Source organism: Curcuma longa, chromosome 10, assembly GCF_044706935.1.
Source record: "Curcuma longa cultivar G26 ecotype Majalengka, Jawa Barat chromosome 10, ITB_CL_G26_1.1, whole genome shotgun sequence".
NCBI classification, from domain to species: Eukaryota; Viridiplantae; Streptophyta; class Magnoliopsida; order Zingiberales; family Zingiberaceae; genus Curcuma; species Curcuma longa.
In genome coordinates, this window is record NC_133870.1 from 2,085,521 (window position 1) to 2,103,465 (window position 17,945).

Sequence of the window (17,945 nt, forward strand, 5' to 3'; positions counted from 1 at the left end):
AACCAGGAATCACATCTAAGTCCATCAAGAAGTTCCTGAGTCATACAATGTAACGCCCCATAGAAGCCTTCAATATTTTCCTTAAATATTGATAAGTGATGGCTAAGATTAGGGAAAATAATTTAGAATAGAAAAGAAATACTAAATGAGCTAATTCCATGTGGGCTTTGCAAAAATAAAAGAGAAAAATAATGGAGGAACCAAGGATTGATCCTTGGACCTCAAGGAATGGCAAGCCTAGTAGAAGCATGGGATAACCAAATGGGCTAGCAAGTTTATCTTGTTAGAGACATAAGGGGAAATAAATTTGAATGAGAGAGACATCACCCTCCTTTAAATGGCAAAGAGGTTACAAATGCAAGTGAATTCCTTTTTCATTGTTTCTCCCCCAATTCAAGTTTCCTCTTTATTTGAACGAAAATTCAAAATGAGGTGGAACGAAAAATGGATTTAGGGGATAACTTCATCATGAAATGGAAGGTTTAGAAAATAAAGAAAGGATTAAATGGGGTGTTATTCCATACCATGTTGAGAGGAGAGTAAATGGTAACCTCCACCTCATCAATTCCTTATGGGTTTTCCTATTGCCGAAATCTCCATCATTTCTTTCTCTCCTCACCGAAAATACTCCCCTCCCTCTCATTTTCTCCCTGTGGCCGAAAGTCTTGAAGCAAGCCCTCTTCTCTTTGCTTCTTGGGACCAAAAGGAAGGCTCTAGGAAGACTTTCTTTTTGCTACTTCTCTCCAGAGAAGCTTTCAAGGCAAGGGAGTCTAGGGCTAGGGCTTGAAGGCTTGAGGGAGAGCAAGGAGAAGATTCAAGAAGGTTCTAAGTAAAGGGTTATCTTCTCTTATTATGGGTATAAGAACTTCTCTAAGGTAAGTTTCCCCTCACCTGCAACATGATTGCTTGATGTCGGTTGTTTCATGGTTTTCCTAATGCTTATACCTTGTTGTTGTTAAATCATGATGAAACCCCTTCTTGATGTTTCGGCCAAATGCATGATTAGGTTTAGATGATGGCTTTTAAACCTAATCCATGAACTTATATGTTCTAAATTGTTTTGCTATCATGATCTAGGATTCTTATGGTTAGATTTAAGGCCAACCAAAGGAAAACCTAATGGTATGTTTCGGCCATGAATGAATAAAGGACCTAGGTGATGTTTCCAAAACCTAGTCATGGCCATATATGTGGGGCAGAGCATTTGGACTACAGAAAAATGATAGTGAAATTCAGCGACTGGTCAAACCAATAGAAATGCTGAGTGATCCGGTATGGGTCTTAGACGATGACGTGGATATTTTATAGAGATGGGTTTAGGAAAATGTAGGAAAGTAGAGTAATCATGGGGATTAATTTTTAATGAACTTAAACACCCGACCTCTTGTTCCAATCTCAGCATATTTCCCACAGCATGTGCCGATCTCCTGCTCTGATTTTGACATACTTCCTGTAGTATGTGTCAACCTCCTGCTCCGATCTCGACCGGATCCCGGTAGTATGTGTCAACCTCCTGCTTCGATCTCGACTAGCTCCCTGCAACACGTGTCGACCTCCTGCTCTGGTCTCGATCAGCTCCCCGTAGCATGTGCCGACCTCCTGCTCTGGTCTCGATATGTTTCCTACAGTACATGCCGACCTCCTGCTCCGGTCTCGGCATGCTTCCTACAGCATGTGCCAACCTCCTGCTCTGATCTTGGCATGCCTCCTATAGCATGTGCCGACCTCATGACTCGTCTGGCCATGCTTCAGGCATTACGTGTTGATCTCACGACTTAGTATCGACACGCTTCGTACATCTGGAATCAACCTTCGGCACGTAATTCTTATCTGGAGACATGGTCATTCTGTCTAAATCGGGAAGCATAGAACCAATTCTTCCCTAATAGAGGGGAGCACAACTGATTCCTCCGTAGAAGTGGGAACACATCCTCAAATATATATAAACGGATGGAATCTTTCTAGAACAGAACAAGTATGTCAAAATATTTCTCAAACGGTTGCTAATATTTTGTAGATCAACTACTCTAAAAAGGTAACATATGCCCATGGATACAAATACACAAACATAAATCTTAACTTCCCCCAGCCATTAAACTCCTTCCTCGCGCCGAACCCTAACTTGAGCGTCGGAGCGGCTTACCGGGATCCCCCTCCTGGCGCCATTCTATCCCTATTTTTTTTAGTACTATGCAGGTTTCTTCTTCTCCTTCCACAATCTCATCTCAGGAGCGTGCACATTAGTAGTTCTTGAATCGGTATTGAAACCATTCACGGTGTATTGATCGGAACACTGAGGTTGGTGACCCTAGCATTGGATCCTCAAAACATACAACTGGATCACGATCTATTATAAAGCATGCAATAGACTTAGTGAATTTACAATAAAATTAATTAAAATTTTTATAATTGGTACAACACTGAAATTTTAATTATATAAATATTGTGTTGGGAGATATTTCACAAATATCCACAAGAAAAGGATGGTATAGTTGTGGATGCAAGATTGAAGGGGATAGACGTAAGAACTCCTAAACTTTATTACCATGTGCATTTATAATTGTTTATTTAGAATAATGTTCGTAAAAGGATGTGGTATTGGTCTTCGTAAATCGAACTTATAATGTTGGTTATGTTACCAACATTATGATGTTGGTTTATGAAGACCAGCACCACTGTGTGATAACAGAACCAACACACACTGTGATGTTGGTTTTCGAAGATCGGAATCACTATAATGTTGGTCTTCAAACACCAGCACCATAGTGTTGGTTCTATTACCACATTGTGGTGCTGGTTTGTGAAGACTAGCACCACAGTTGTGTTGATCTTAAAAAGCCAATACTATAGCATGTTCTGATCAGTTTCACACTGTGGTGCTAGTCTTCAAGGACCAGCACTGCAATGTGGATTCTGTTACCATGCTGTGGTGTTGGTTTTTGAATACCAACACCACAGTGGCACTGGTATTCATAAGTACTAGTCTTCAAAAATCAATATCACAGTGTGTTTTGATCAGTTTCACTCTGTAATGTTGGTCTTCAAACACCAACACCTCAATGTTGGTTCTGTTACCACACTATGTGTAGGATCGAAGTGAGCGTAATAGAGAGGTGAATAGTGCATTTGTCGCTTTTTTACGAATTTGAAAAACTTCATAAAACAAAGTAAGTAAATGCACAGTGGAATATAAAAATGGACGCGTTTGTTTTACTTGATTCATAGTCACTGACTGCTACTCCAAAGTCCATAATCCTTGACCATTTACGATGAGTAATCCATTAAAAAACTCTCCTCTTTCGAGAGAGAGTTTTGCTTTTTACAAAGTTTAGGATCGGTAAGCTTTTACAGTCCTAATAAAATTAAGTATAAAGAATATAGGTGAAATTGAATCTTTTACTGACAATATGAAATGGGAAGTGTGTGAAGTTGTTGGTGCAATTCTTTGGTGTTACGACGACATCTTGGATGCTTCAGTTGCGCGCAGAATAGATGTTGAGGTAGCGTAAGTTGGTGTCCTAGGGTTTCCCCTCGCAACTGCTTATATAGCCTGATCCGAGCGCTTGGAACTCCTTTTGGATGCTTGCACATCATCCCGTTGATTCGCTTCCAACGCTAACTTGGCATCTCCAAGCGCCTGTATCCCTTGGGCGCCTAGGATGCTAACGTGGAGGTTGCTGGATCAACTTTGACTTCATCATGTGCCTTATCCATCTCCGAGCGCCTGGATCCTTTCCAAGCGCCTCGAAGCTGAGGTGTATCAACTACTCCTAGCTCGCCACCTCATCCGCCTCGCTGGATCAATCTTGTTGACATCCAGGTGCCTGGATCCCTTCTAGGCGTTTGGATTGTCCGATCGCATGGATCCAATAGGGGCGCTTGGAACTCAAAGTTCTGGTCCCTTAATTTCCTACATCATAGAGTTAGTGCAAAACAGATATAATAGAAATTTTGACAGTTTATCAACTGTCTAGTCTTGACTTTTAGATTTTCAATGAAATCCTAGGTCAGACCGACATCTACTGTTTCCTTTAAGGGAACGCATCCTCACCTACTCCTCTCAGGAGAGATTACCTCTGCCAACCATCTAGTCCTCCAGACCTGGTTGGACTTTTGCTCAGCATTTGATCCTCGACCCCCAGGACTTTCCTCCGATGTTTGATCCTTGCTAACCCATCGCTCTGCTAGACGTCGATCCCCTGACCCATCTAGACTTCCTGCCTAGTGCTTTGATCTGCCAAGTCTTCCTGCCCACTCCTCACTAGGACTTTCTTTGCCTAATCTTCCAGACTAGGACTTCCTTGCTTAGCCTTAACTAGAACTTCCCTATGCTACCTGCACACTCATTTCAACTCGTTAGTAAACATCACAATCTTAACTTGAATCCTTTGTCATGATCAAAACATCAGTTCGATTATCTGGTGCTCCCTGCACCAACAATCTCTCCCTTTTTGATTATGACAACCTTGGTTCAAAGTTAAGTAAAAATATTTACTTCAAAAAATGTCATTTCAAAAAAATTTAAGTCTAAAAAAATTCAGACTTCCCCTTAACTCAGTATCTCCATCTGAAATTAAGGTATACTTAAAAAATATTTTGAAAATAATTTTTCATCTCTTCTCCCCTGAACTTGACATGGTTCTTTAATTTATCAATTTGAGTCTAAGAACCACTCAAGTAAAACTTAGTGTTTTTAAAACAATTAGATTTTTGAAAATATTTTATAAAAATATTTAACATTTTAAAACACTTTAAATATATTTCTTTTGAAAAATCTTAAGAAATATTTTTTTCAAAAAATTTTTAAAAGAAAACTATTTTCTAGAAAAGCACTTGAAAAAATATTAAAACTTTGAAATATATGAAAAGCACTTTGAAAACATATTGAAAATTTTAACTTTGAATTTATGTCTCTCTCTCTCCCCTTTGACATAATAAAAAACATAAACAATTTTGAAGGGGTTTTGAAAAAAAAAACTTTCAAAGTGTTTAAATTTTGAAAAAATTATGACAAACTACTTTGAAAAAAATTACTTATCAAAGACATGTAAGAAATGTTAAAAAATTTAGAGTTATGAGTCCAAGCATGATGCATATATATAATATATAAGAAAAATTTAACATCTAAAAATTTATTTTTATATACATATCTAACTTATTATTACTAACTGATTATCAGAAGATAACAGTTTTCACTAAGTTAGTCAAGTTAAATGTACGTTTCCAGCTAGTCTTTTACTATGTAGGAACACTTAGCTTGATTGATGTATGTATGTATTTTTAATCTAGATTTATTTTGATGCACTGACATAAGCATCTAAAATCCAAAATTTTATCCTTATGTATCTCACACCATTCTAGGTTTCACAATATACAAGCAAATTAGGCCTAATGTGCTTTGTGAGATGCGAGTAAGCATAAATCTATAGGTGCATATTTTCTATTGTAGTGCCTAGGCTAAGTCCAGATTTTCTTTAATTTTGAAATCATAATTTTAAAAATATAATATTCTAAAAATAGGTTTTTCAAAATTCATAAGTAAAATAATTTTAAAAATTTTGTTTTGAAAACTTTAAGTAAGAATATATTTGAAAATTTATGAATTTTAAAAAAGTTCATAACAGAAAGGTAATTTTAAAAATTGAATTCTAGTCTATTTAGCACATTCCTAGTTTGTTAACTATACCAAAATGAAATAGATAAGAATTACGTCAATATCAGTAAAAGATGAGTCAAATTAAAAAAATATAAAGTCAATATCAGATCAACTGAAGTCAAACTACAACTCAGTACAATCAAAAAGAAAAACTAATGGGGTCTACTGGGGAGGTAGAGGAGGGTGACCCATGCCCTAAGATCTGAGCATGTCCATGATCTCAGTGTGTCTAGCCTGACTCCGCTCCTCCGAGCTCTCATACTAATTAGCCACAATCTGCTACAAACTAATAACTGAGACTTGGATACTGGTGGCTACCTCCTCAAGTCTGGTCACTCTCTGCTCTAGAGTGATAGGAGGTGAATGTGGAGGAATTTGAAGGAGGTCAACTGGTCAAGGTTGTCCTCCTCATCCTCTGCTGCCTGCTCAGGCAGAAAAGCTACGACGAGGTAATAACACATTAGAAAAAATCCTTCTTGATTTTAATTTTTGGATGCTGCTATGGGGTTTGGCAACAACAAATCATCTCCGATAGCACCCTCTGAGACATGCGATTCGTCTCCTCCTCGGATAAAAACTCTAAGGTTTCTTTTGCCCCTCGTCGATTAAACCCTAGATTTTCCTACTCCAATCTCTCTCCATCCACTCATCTTCAGTGCTTCCTCCGTAGTCAGTCGGACTATGGTATTCGTCTTTGATCGACCTAGAGCCATAGTCCTCCATACCACGGTCCACTTGCCGTATTCCTCACTCGACCGCTTCGGATCTCTGAAACCCTAATCGATCCGGCCATGGGCGCTGAGGGAGTGATGTATGGGCACTTCCTCTTCACCTACATCACAACCAAGCACAGTGCTCGATTTCATTTTTACCGTGGAGTGCCAGTTGTGGATTTACATATAGTGCTCGATCTTAAGTCGCCACCTCAACTCATCGAGGAATCCAACCCCAACGATCCCTCCATCAAGTCGGTACCAACCCTTGAAATCATCTCCTTCGTATAGTCGACTGCGCGAAGCCTAAAAAACCTACACCTCGAGTTAAGATCTCTGTCGATCGTAGTCGATTGTTGGATTCCGATCAATCGCCTTGGTAAACCTCTCACTTCTCTTTTTCTTCTTCCTCTTCTTCTTCTCCATGGCTTCTCGCTGCTACCTCCAATGTTTCCCCCTCGCTCGACGACGCCCTCGCGATTTCTTTACGGGGGTCGTTGGAAAGAATGGCACCACTATCCATATTAGAAAAGTTTGTCTTTCTTCTCTTCGTTTTGGGAATTGCTCATGCTCCTCCCTCTGTTTTGGAAAACTCACCGTAGCCTTTCAATTCAAAAAAGGAACTCTGGTGAAATTGGAAACCAAGTCTTTAGTCCTACTAATATTCGAGCCTTGTGAGACCTCTCCCATGTGCATTTTCTTTCGGGATCTGGTGCCTCCATCGATCTTTCTCCTTCAGTAGCGTGAGACGTTGACTAAACTCCCTCATTGTTTGCGAGCGGCACAAGTGAGCTAGTAGATATTGTTGGTACAAGGAGCACTAGTCTACCCCAAAGTTTCAATGTTTGACAATACACCTAGGTCTGGTCAGTTTGACCAAGGGTTAATCCAAATAAGATCTAATATTTGGATGTGAATGAAGTCTAGTCAGGTAAGTTTAACCAGAAGACCAGCGAGAAGTCCTATTCAGTTGGACCAGACAAGAAGTCATAATCAATTAGACCGGGCAAGGAGAAGTCTTAGTTGAGGCTAGGCAAAGAATGTCCTAATTGTGGCTATCCAAAGGAAGTCCTGATCTAGAGGATTGGGTAAGGAAAACCTGGATGAAGGTTAGGTAGGAAGTATTGGTGAGTGAAGCTAGGCAAGGAAGTCATAACTGGAGGTTGGGCAACGGAAAGTCCAAATAGGTCAAGGCTGACCGGATGTTTGGTAGGTGAAAAGTCTACCTATGGAAGTGACTAATCCTAACTAGAGGTTAGTTAAGGGAAAGTCCAAACAGGATGTTTGGCAGGTAGAAAGTCTATCTATAGAAGTGACTAGTCCTAACTGAAAGTTAGACATGAATAAGTCAGTAGGTTAGACCTACAAGGTAAAGCTTAGGTAAGTCTAGCAGGTAAGACGAACTATAGGTAGGCTTAGGCTGCTTATTTGTTTGTATGTTGATCTTGTAGGGATCAAGAGCTAGAAGCAAGATGGAGGAAACATAAGAGGAGTAAATAGAAGCAACTGAACCAAGCTGAGGTCAACTCAGGTCAAACCTAAGTTGACTGGATCCGAGTGCCCAGATATTACTCTAGGCGCTCGGATGGTCCAAGCACCCTTGGATGGTCCAAGTGCCTAGATCAAGAAGAATCAGTCCCGATAAAGATTGAAGAGATCAGATCAGATCGAATCCAAGCGCCCGGATAAAAATCCATGCCCCTAGAAAGATCTATATAAGGAGCCTTAGCGTGAAGCACCGGGCCAACATTAATTCTCATATGTCTTCATCTTGCGGTGCTGCTAAACGCAAACAAAGTCAAGATCGTGTAACCGAGAAAGCTCTAGGAAGGGTGTGTTGCGCTCAAGACTTCCAGATCGGCCACTATACGAATGTAAGATGAGTTTCTTCGCCTTTGGACAAAAGTCTAGAAAGAAGACCAAGATTAATATGCATGACTAAATGAATTTAATCATTCAGTATAATCAATTTCATGTTATTAATTCTGAATATATATTATCGATTAAAGATATTATATGTCATTAATGTATCTATTAATTCATAATTAAGTATTAATAAATTTATATATGAAAATTTATAGATTTCATAATGAAAGCTCTGATACCACATATTAATTTTACATGATCATTATATTTATTTTATGAAACAGATCTTGAAATCTATATATTTTAGATATAAAGAAGTCATTATAATTTAATTATTTTGCATATATTAATTTTTCTCTTTTTCTTTTTGAAGACACTCAATATTTTTTATAATGGATCATTATGATGTCTTCTATTTATGAGCAGAAAGAAGATCAATATACATGTGTAATTTTATTATTTTCGTGGATCCATCATATATCGATTATAATAATAATTATTATTTACATTAATTATAAACAATAATTATTATAATATATAGATTAATTATAACTTTAATTGTATGAAGTTATTTCATGTTAATTTATTTTCTTTTAATTTTAATTTTAAGATCAATTATTTAATTAGATAATAATAATTAACTAACAATACAGTTGAACTTTGAATATCATGAAATTGAAACTACATGGCGTAAATCAAATTTTATTGTTCCTTTAATTTAAAATAATTTTATTTTGATAAATAGTAGGGACTCGTATTTTTATTTTTACTTGAATATAAATATGTTTGTTAAAAAAATATGATTCTAGATAGATAAAACGTATGAAAAAAAGAAAAATAGATGAATTTATTGAATAAAAAGATACACTTGATAAATTTGTTACTAATATTAAAAATCAAAACTCAAAAACTAATACAATTAAAATTTTAAATTAAAAATAAATTAAATTTTTACTAGAAGATAATATCACTTGAAAAAAAAATATTATCAAAATTTAAATATATATAAAATTTTAATTAATAATTTATATCTCATCAGAAAATTAAATTTTATATAAAAATTTATTTTGCCTGGACCACAATGATACTTGAGACGGCCTATGCCATGAGAATGAAAGGTGTGCGCGTGAGCAAGAAAAAGGGCATGGGTCGGGAAGAGGATTTGGTTAATTAAATTGGGAATATGTCCGTTAATTTTCAAAAAGCACAACTTGGTCTATGAGAAAACTAAATAATATAACAGAAGCTCAACTAGATTTAGTTTGCTGAAAAATTAAACATTCAAGTACGTAAATTGCATAAATTGCTACAAGTCAGACCAATAGACTGATGGGTTTTCACCACTACTCAAACATTGTGCATCAAAAAATAATCCTTGTTTCCTTCCTGGTTAGGCTCAAAAAGAAGAGAATTGCACACACACTACTACAAAGACCTAAACATTACCAAAATATCACATGGATGACTAATTCAACTATTAAAACTTGATTTTGACATGGACTTATCTAAATTATCTTAGTTTCCAATTTTCTCAAATAATTAATTATTGATACATAACTTATCATTAGCCTCATTAGCAAACGTTTATGTTGCGACCTGATGAGGGTGGGAGAGTCGTTGCCAGAGTAGAGAGCTCAGTTAAAGTGCAACTCCTAGCAAATTTATAAGACATATATAGGAGGTAGGAAGACATCAAAGTGTAAAAATATAATTGAACCATGGGTGTAAAATTAGACTCGATCATAGTTCGGAATCATTGGTTTAACGATTTCAAGAATGTCAATCCTTAACCCATAACCTTCCAAGATAGTTGCGGTTTGTTAGGATCTTGCATGTTAGAGGGGGTAAATAGCTCCGATCACTTCGTTTATTAAATTTGCACAATGGAAACCTTGAAGCGAAAACACTCATAGCACACAACGTTAACAAATTTATTTTACTTGGTTCACCACCTCCCTAAGACGACTACGTCTAAAGCTAACTTAGCATTCTACCACATCTATTGATTTCCTCCTTCTCGGATCAACTCTGATGGTGGAGAAACCTTCTACAACAGTATTACAATACAAAACAAAAAATGAAATAAGAAAAAATTACGATGAGTTACTTGAAATATTTGACTTCTTTTTCAAATGCTTGCACTAAGGATGAATGCTGAGCTGAAGGACTTGTCAGCAAGAACTTAGCATGAAAACTTTGGCTTAAGCCGAGGAAGTGCCTTCAAACAAAACCCTTTTACTTTTATATGAATGTTTGACTACAGGCTTCTTTTTAGACATCAATCGATTGATAATCATAATAAGTCTATTGATATGATTTCCAATAGCTATTGCTTCTATTGAACAACCTTTGAACCTTTTGAAATCTATCTAATTTTGTTGATGATTTAAATATCAATCGACTATTAGTCGACTAATAGCAATCATTCAAATCTCCTAATTAAATTGATTTGCATCTATTCGATTTTTTATCGACATCAGTTTACTGATATCAAGTATTAGTCGACTAATACCATTAGTCAGATCGATCTACTTTTATTCAGTTCTTGATCAATATCAATTGACTGATATCAAGCATCAGCCGACTGATACCATCAATTGAATCGAATAGTCAGATTAATCTGCTTTTGTTCGATTCCTGATCAATATCAGTCGATTGTTATCATCAATCGAATCTAACAGTTAGATCAATCTTCTTTTGTTTGATTCCTAATTGATATCAGTCGACTAATACTTGGATTTCTCAAATCTGGAACCAGATCAGAAGCCTTCCTTATACTTATTGGAGTATCAATCGATTGATACACCTATATCAGTCGACTGATTCTCTGTTTTTAGCCATCCTAATGACTAAAATCATCTAAACTTCTCTACCCTCATTTCCCAAGTGCCTTATACCAGATGAACCTCCTATTTCTTATACTTTTGTTCCTAAAGCTTTCTCGTCTCTAGGTCTTCATCTTCTCTTGCATCTGATCTCGCGATCTGCTCAGGTTTCCACCTTTTGCAAAGAATCTAGTCCTTGACCTTCTTGGACTTTTCTTGCCTTGCATCCGGTCATCCAACCTACATGGACTTCTTCTTGCCAAGAATTTGGTCCTCGACCTTCTTGAACTTTCCTTACTTTGCATTCAGTCTTTTGACTTGCACGGACTTCTCCTACATACTTGTTATGTAAGTAAGATCCAACTTATTTACTTAAACTTAAATAGTCATCAAACACTGAAACTTCATATCTAGGGCATGATTGTACCAATAATTTTCCTCTTTTTGATATTTGACAACCTTATGATATTCAACAATTTAGATCATGTCATGATATCAACATACAAGCATTACTACACAAGGATGAACAACAATTCATATCATATCGTGATATCAATACACAATCACAAGTACACAAGCATGAACTTAATCCATACTCTCCTCCTTTGCCAAATATCAAAAGGAGAGCAACAAAAGCTTCCCCTATAACCATGCAAAATTTGCAACAAGAGAGACAATACACAATAAGAGAGCATGCAACATGACAATATAATTTCAAAATGATAGTTTAGAGGGCAACCTTTCCCTCGATTCATGCAACTATGACAAGGTAGGCACACCCCTACAAGCCACAAAACTATCAAGTAAAAAAAATGGGGCACTCCCACCCTAAAACACCAACACATGAAAATAACAACCAAAAATGGGGCACTCCCCTAGAAAACACATGTATTCGACACAAGCACAAGTGCAATACGAATAGACAATCATAATCGAAAATATATCATAGAAAGAGTGTCAATCATATACAAATGTGTCTATCATCAAGGCAAATTCGATCAAGTATATCATGGTAATATCATAACAAGATAAGCAGATAAAATACAACAATAAACACCTAATCACTATCTTGAGTGTAACATTTGCACTATAGAACTATAAAAGCAACAGTGGACTAAATCTCAATTTAACGGCTCTCAAGAGTGTCAAATCATGCATCAATCTCCAAACTCAACTCCTCGAGACGCGTATCTAACGACTTGAGTCCCTCCTCTAAATGATCGATACGATCCTCGTCATCATCATCCATGTGACTTATGGGAGCCGATGAGGGCAACTGAGGTACCTCCTCCACACCCTCAATTTGATCATCATCATCATCCTCCTCATGATCAGGTCAGGAACTTGCAAGCTAGAGGGGTGAATAGCCCAATCGATTCGTCTATTGAACTTGCACAACAAAAACCTTAAAGCAAAAACACCCATAGCACACAATCGCTAACAAGTTTCTTTTATTTGATTCATCCCCCCCCCCCCCCCCCCCCCCCCCCCCGCCTCCCCGAGGCAACTATGTCCAAGGATAATCTAGCATTCTACCATCTCTATTGATTTCCTCCTCAGACCAAATCCTAAAGGCGAAGAAACCTTCTACATCATTATTACAACACAAAGCAGAGAAATGAAGTAAGAAAAAATTACAAGAAGTTATTTGAGAGATTTGACTTCTTCTTCTTCAAATGCATACACCAAGGATGGATGTTGAGCTCAAGGACTTCAACAAGAACTTAGAATGAAAATTTTGGCTTGAGATGGAGGAAGTGCCTTCAAACGAAACCCTTTTTCCTTTTATATGAATGCTTAACTACAAGCTTCTTTTTAGACATCAATCGACTAATGATCACAATCAGTTAATTGTGTTAGGACCGGTGTGAGCTAAAGGGGGTGAATAGCTCTAATTGCTTCTTGTCTTGATCTAGTACTTGTCGTTTGAATGCGTAGTGAAAATTTTAATCAAAACCGATGTCACATGCATAACACCTTGGTTTTACTTGGTATCCGCCTCTTTATGGAGACTAATCTAAGGATCCACTCTTAGTTATCCACTTCACTAAACCTTCTCCTTCTCGAACAACAATCGAAGGTGGAGAAACCTCTTACAATCTTGTTCTTATAAGAATACAACAAGAAAAGAAAATACAAACACAAATGAAATTGAAAACAACTTTACAATGAAATTTTACTTTGAATACTTTCTTATTGCTTCGAATAGTCTCTTGTTGGTTCAAAAATGCACCAACTCTTCACCTCAGAAACTCCAAGAACCGACGACGAAAAACTCCTCGAACCCCTTCCTTTAAACCCTTTAGGTCGAGGTTGATTTTTACCTATCAATTGATTGATTTGATTAAACGACCTCTAAACCTTCTAAAATTTATTTGATTTTGTCAATTATTTGAACATCAGTCAATTAATATATCCTATCAATAAACTAATAGCAATCAGTCGAATCTCCCAATTAGATCGACTTGCTTTTGTTTGACTTCTGATCAATATCAGTCGATTAATATCCACTATCAATCTATTAATACCATAAATTGAATCGAACAACTACATCTAATAAACCTCTGTTCGATTTATGATCGACATAAGTTGATTTGATACACCTCATCAGTAGATTAATGTCATCAATCAAATCAAGTAATCAAATTCGATTTACTTTCATCTGCTTTTGATTAAGATCAATCAACTAATACCCATGATCAGGCAACTAATATTGAGTAACAAGATACATCTATGAACAACCTCTATTTCACACCAAAGATCGTCTCATTCTGATATCTAAGTCAAAAGTTATGACCTTTCAAAAGTTTTGTATGTCGTTTCCACATCACTATCAATCTACTAATACTCCTATTTCAACCTTATCAAAGTTGAATTCTCTTCTTGTCAGGTATCCAGTTGATCTTAACTTACCAGGACTTTCTTTGTTCTGACATCCGGTCAACCTTAATATGTCGAGACTTCTCATTGTCTAACACTCAGTCAACCTTAATCTGTTAGGACTTCCTTATTGTCTAACATCTGATTAATCTTGACCTGTTAGGATTTTATCATTGCTTGGCATCCGATCAACCTTGACCTGCCAGGACTTTCTTGTTGCCTAGCATCCAATCAACCTTAACCTGCTAGGACTTCATCGTTGTCTGGTATCTAGTCAACCTTGACCTGCTGAGACTTCCTTGTTGTCTAACATCCTATCAACCTTGACATGTAGGGACTTCCTTGTTGCTTGGCATCTAGTCAACCTTGACTTGTAAGGACTTTCATCATCTCCAAGTGGCTAGTCAATCATGACTCAATTAGACTTCTCGTCTCATGCCAAGTATCTAATCCTCCGTGATCCACTTGGACTTTCTGTCTCGTGCCAAGTATCCAGTCCTTCATAATCCACTTAGACTTTTCGTTACTGTCAAGTATCCGATCAACTTTGACCTATTTAACATCTAACTAACATATTGATTGAACATCTAAACTCAAACTTGAGTCAACTCTAGCTTGGTTAAATTAGTCAACTTTGACATGAGATCGATTACACTAATAGATTGATATGATTTTTGATAATTATTGCTTCCATTGAATGACCTCTGAACCTTTTAAAATCTAACTGATTTTGTCAATAATTTGAACATCAATCAACTATTGCATCCCAACAGTCAAATGATAGCAATGAGTCAAATCTCGCAATCAAATTGATTTGCTTCTGTTCAGTTCCTTATCAACATCAGTTGATGGATATCAAATATCAGTCGATTGATATGTCATCAATCAAATCGAACAGCTGGATTGATCTGCTTCTGTTCAATTAATATCATCAATCAAATCGAACAGTTGGATTCTTCTGCTTCTGTTCAATTCCTAATCAATATCAATCAACTGATATCATTAGTCAAATTGATCTACTTTTATTAGATTCTTAATCAATATAAGTTGACTAATGTCAATCATCAATCTACTGTTACCATCAGTCGAATCGAACGGTCAGATCGATCTACTTTTGTTTAGTTCCCAATTGATATTAATCAACTGATATCAAAAATCAATCAACTAATATTTGGATTTCTCAAATCTAGAACTAGAAAAAAAAAGCCTTCCTTCTACTTATCGGAGTATCTGTTTATTGATACAGGTGTATCAATTGACTGATTCTCTATTTTCAACCATCCTAACGACTGAAATCGTCTAAACTTCTATACCCTAGTTTCCAGTACCCAAGTACCTCATGTTAGATGAATCTCATGTTCCTTAGATTTTTATACCTGGAGCTTCCTTGTCTCTTATTCTTCATCTTCCTTTGCATTCGATCTCGCAATTATCTGCTTAGGTTTCCACCTTTTATCAAGAATCCAGTCCTTGACCTTTTTTGACTTTCCTTGTCTTGCATCCGATCTTTCCGACCTACACAGACTTCTTCTTGCCAAGAATCTGATCCTCAACTTTCTTGAACTTTCCTTGCTTTACATCTTGTCTTCCAACCTGTATGGACTTCTCCTACATACTCATTACACAAGTAAAATCTAACTTATTTACTTAAACTTAAATAGTCGTCAAACATTGAAACTTCACATCTAGGGCATAATTACACTAACACGGTTTATGATTCTGAACCATCGATTATGGTTCAATTCATGAAATACAATGATTCAAGATTATTATTATTTTATTTTAAAAATTATCAATTTATAAAAAATAAAATATATAAAAAGAATTTGTGTCTATGAATCCCTTTAGGATATATAAGAATTAAAGTAGTCAGGTAGTTCATTAGTTATTTTGATATTAAAATATTATACTTCATCTTTTGAAAGTAATATTTTTTATAACTTTCACTCAGTCATTAGTTTTGAGTTAAAAAAATTCAAAAGCAAAGTAGAGAAAAAAATATTATATTAAATCTTAAATCATTTTTGTTCGATACCAATAATTTTTTTATTCAATAATAATATTATTATATTTTAGTGTGAGATATATATATATATATATATATTCAATAAAAGTCTTCATTATATACATAATTTTATTATTAAATAAATTATATTCGTTAATAAATTTATTATTGGATATATCATATAAGTTAAATAATTTTTATAAACTCAATATTAAATAAATAAAATAAGATCAATGAATAATTAAAAGAATCTAATAAAAATACTAAATTTAATGAGTGAAAAGTATAGTAGTCTCGTAACAAAGAATTCAAGGTCGTAAAATTAACTTAACTGTAATAAAAATTAAAAAAAAAAATAGAATAGTCACACATCAAAGAATTCAAGATAAAAATATTATAGAATTAACTTTAATAAAAAATAGAATAGTCTCAAGAATTCAAGAAAGAAGGTTAAAAATTAACTTAAATAAAAAGTAGAATAGATTAATTAATATTGAATTACACCATTAATATTATTAAAATATTATTAAATAAAAATTGTAATTAAAAAATATAAATAAAATTAAAAAAATTAATGAATAGGCAACTGAACCAACAATATTGAACCATCAATTCGTTGGTTCATTGGCGGCCCAACTCGTAATCGGACCGTCTCTAGACAGGCTGGTTACCGATTGGGCCCTTTGAACTAGGTCAATGGATAATCTAGTCCGTTGATCTGGTTCAGATTTCAGGTCGAATCGGCCGTCTCTAGATGAGTCGGTTACGGGTTGGACCTTTTGAACCAGGTCAATGAATAATCGGTCCGTTGAGCAGGTTTAGGTTTCGGGTCGGATTCATTTTGGATCCAGCCTGCGGGCTGGTTTATGTAAAATGCCTTTAAAATATTAACTGTACGTAGAATCAAATTTATCAAAAGAGGAACCATGCTTTACCTTACTGTAGTCCTACACAGTTGAAATAAGTAGTCCCTGATTTTTCATACAGGTTCAGATGATGGATCAAACTTCAAAGTACAGTGATACAGATCAAGGCTCCACCTCTGCTGTATCCAGTAAAATTCCTGTACATAACTTTATCTTGTACAAGAAAGATAGCATTATCAAACTTGAGTCCATTGCCCTTTTTGCTCATCTCTCCTAGTATGTTCAATTAGAGTTCTGAGTAGATTCTCATGCATGGCCAAAAGTGTTTCTTTCTTCCCTCTTTCGTTCTTTCTATTCTTTCTTTCTTTCAATAATGCCTTAATTCTACTTTGTTTAATGAACAAAAAACTTCTTTTACAGAAGAATATTTGAAGGGAAGCTTGGAATCAAGATGGAACCCAAGGCAGTTTAAACGGAGAGAGCATAACAAGTTTATGTCACTTAATTCAGGCGTCAGAATGATCGATCACAAGAACAATATGATCCTATTCATCGGGATCAGTACTGATAATTAATATTCTAAATTAATTCCTGCAATCAAACTAGACATTTCTATTCCATTAAAGTTCATAAGAAAAAGAGTAGCCATGAGCCAGAAATTTGATCAAGAATCAGGCAGAGCCTTTTGTAGTTTCTACACAGTATCATGCATGAGGAATATAATTTGGGATGATAAATAACGAATATGGTGAGAGCAGGTACATCTGAATACTTAATCTACTATATAACTCATAATTTATGCATTAAGATTCTGTCAGCTCAGTACAAACAACGCATGCATCCAACATTTCCTCAAAGTCTGCTCCTGTACTATCGGCAAAGTTGGTACTACGACCGTCAACTAAAATATTATTCCCCTTGCTTTAGCCAACCTAGTTCATGTACAACATTATTCCACTAACTCAAGGATTCTTGGACGTTTGCATCTTTCTTTAACTAAACTTTTTCACTTGCCAATTAGGTAGGTAGCAAAAATATGGCATACTTTCTGTCATCTTTTCTTCTTTCTATTATTTTTGCCACTTTTGAAATTTATGAAAGCTAGTATAAATAAATGTTCAACAATCAATGCAA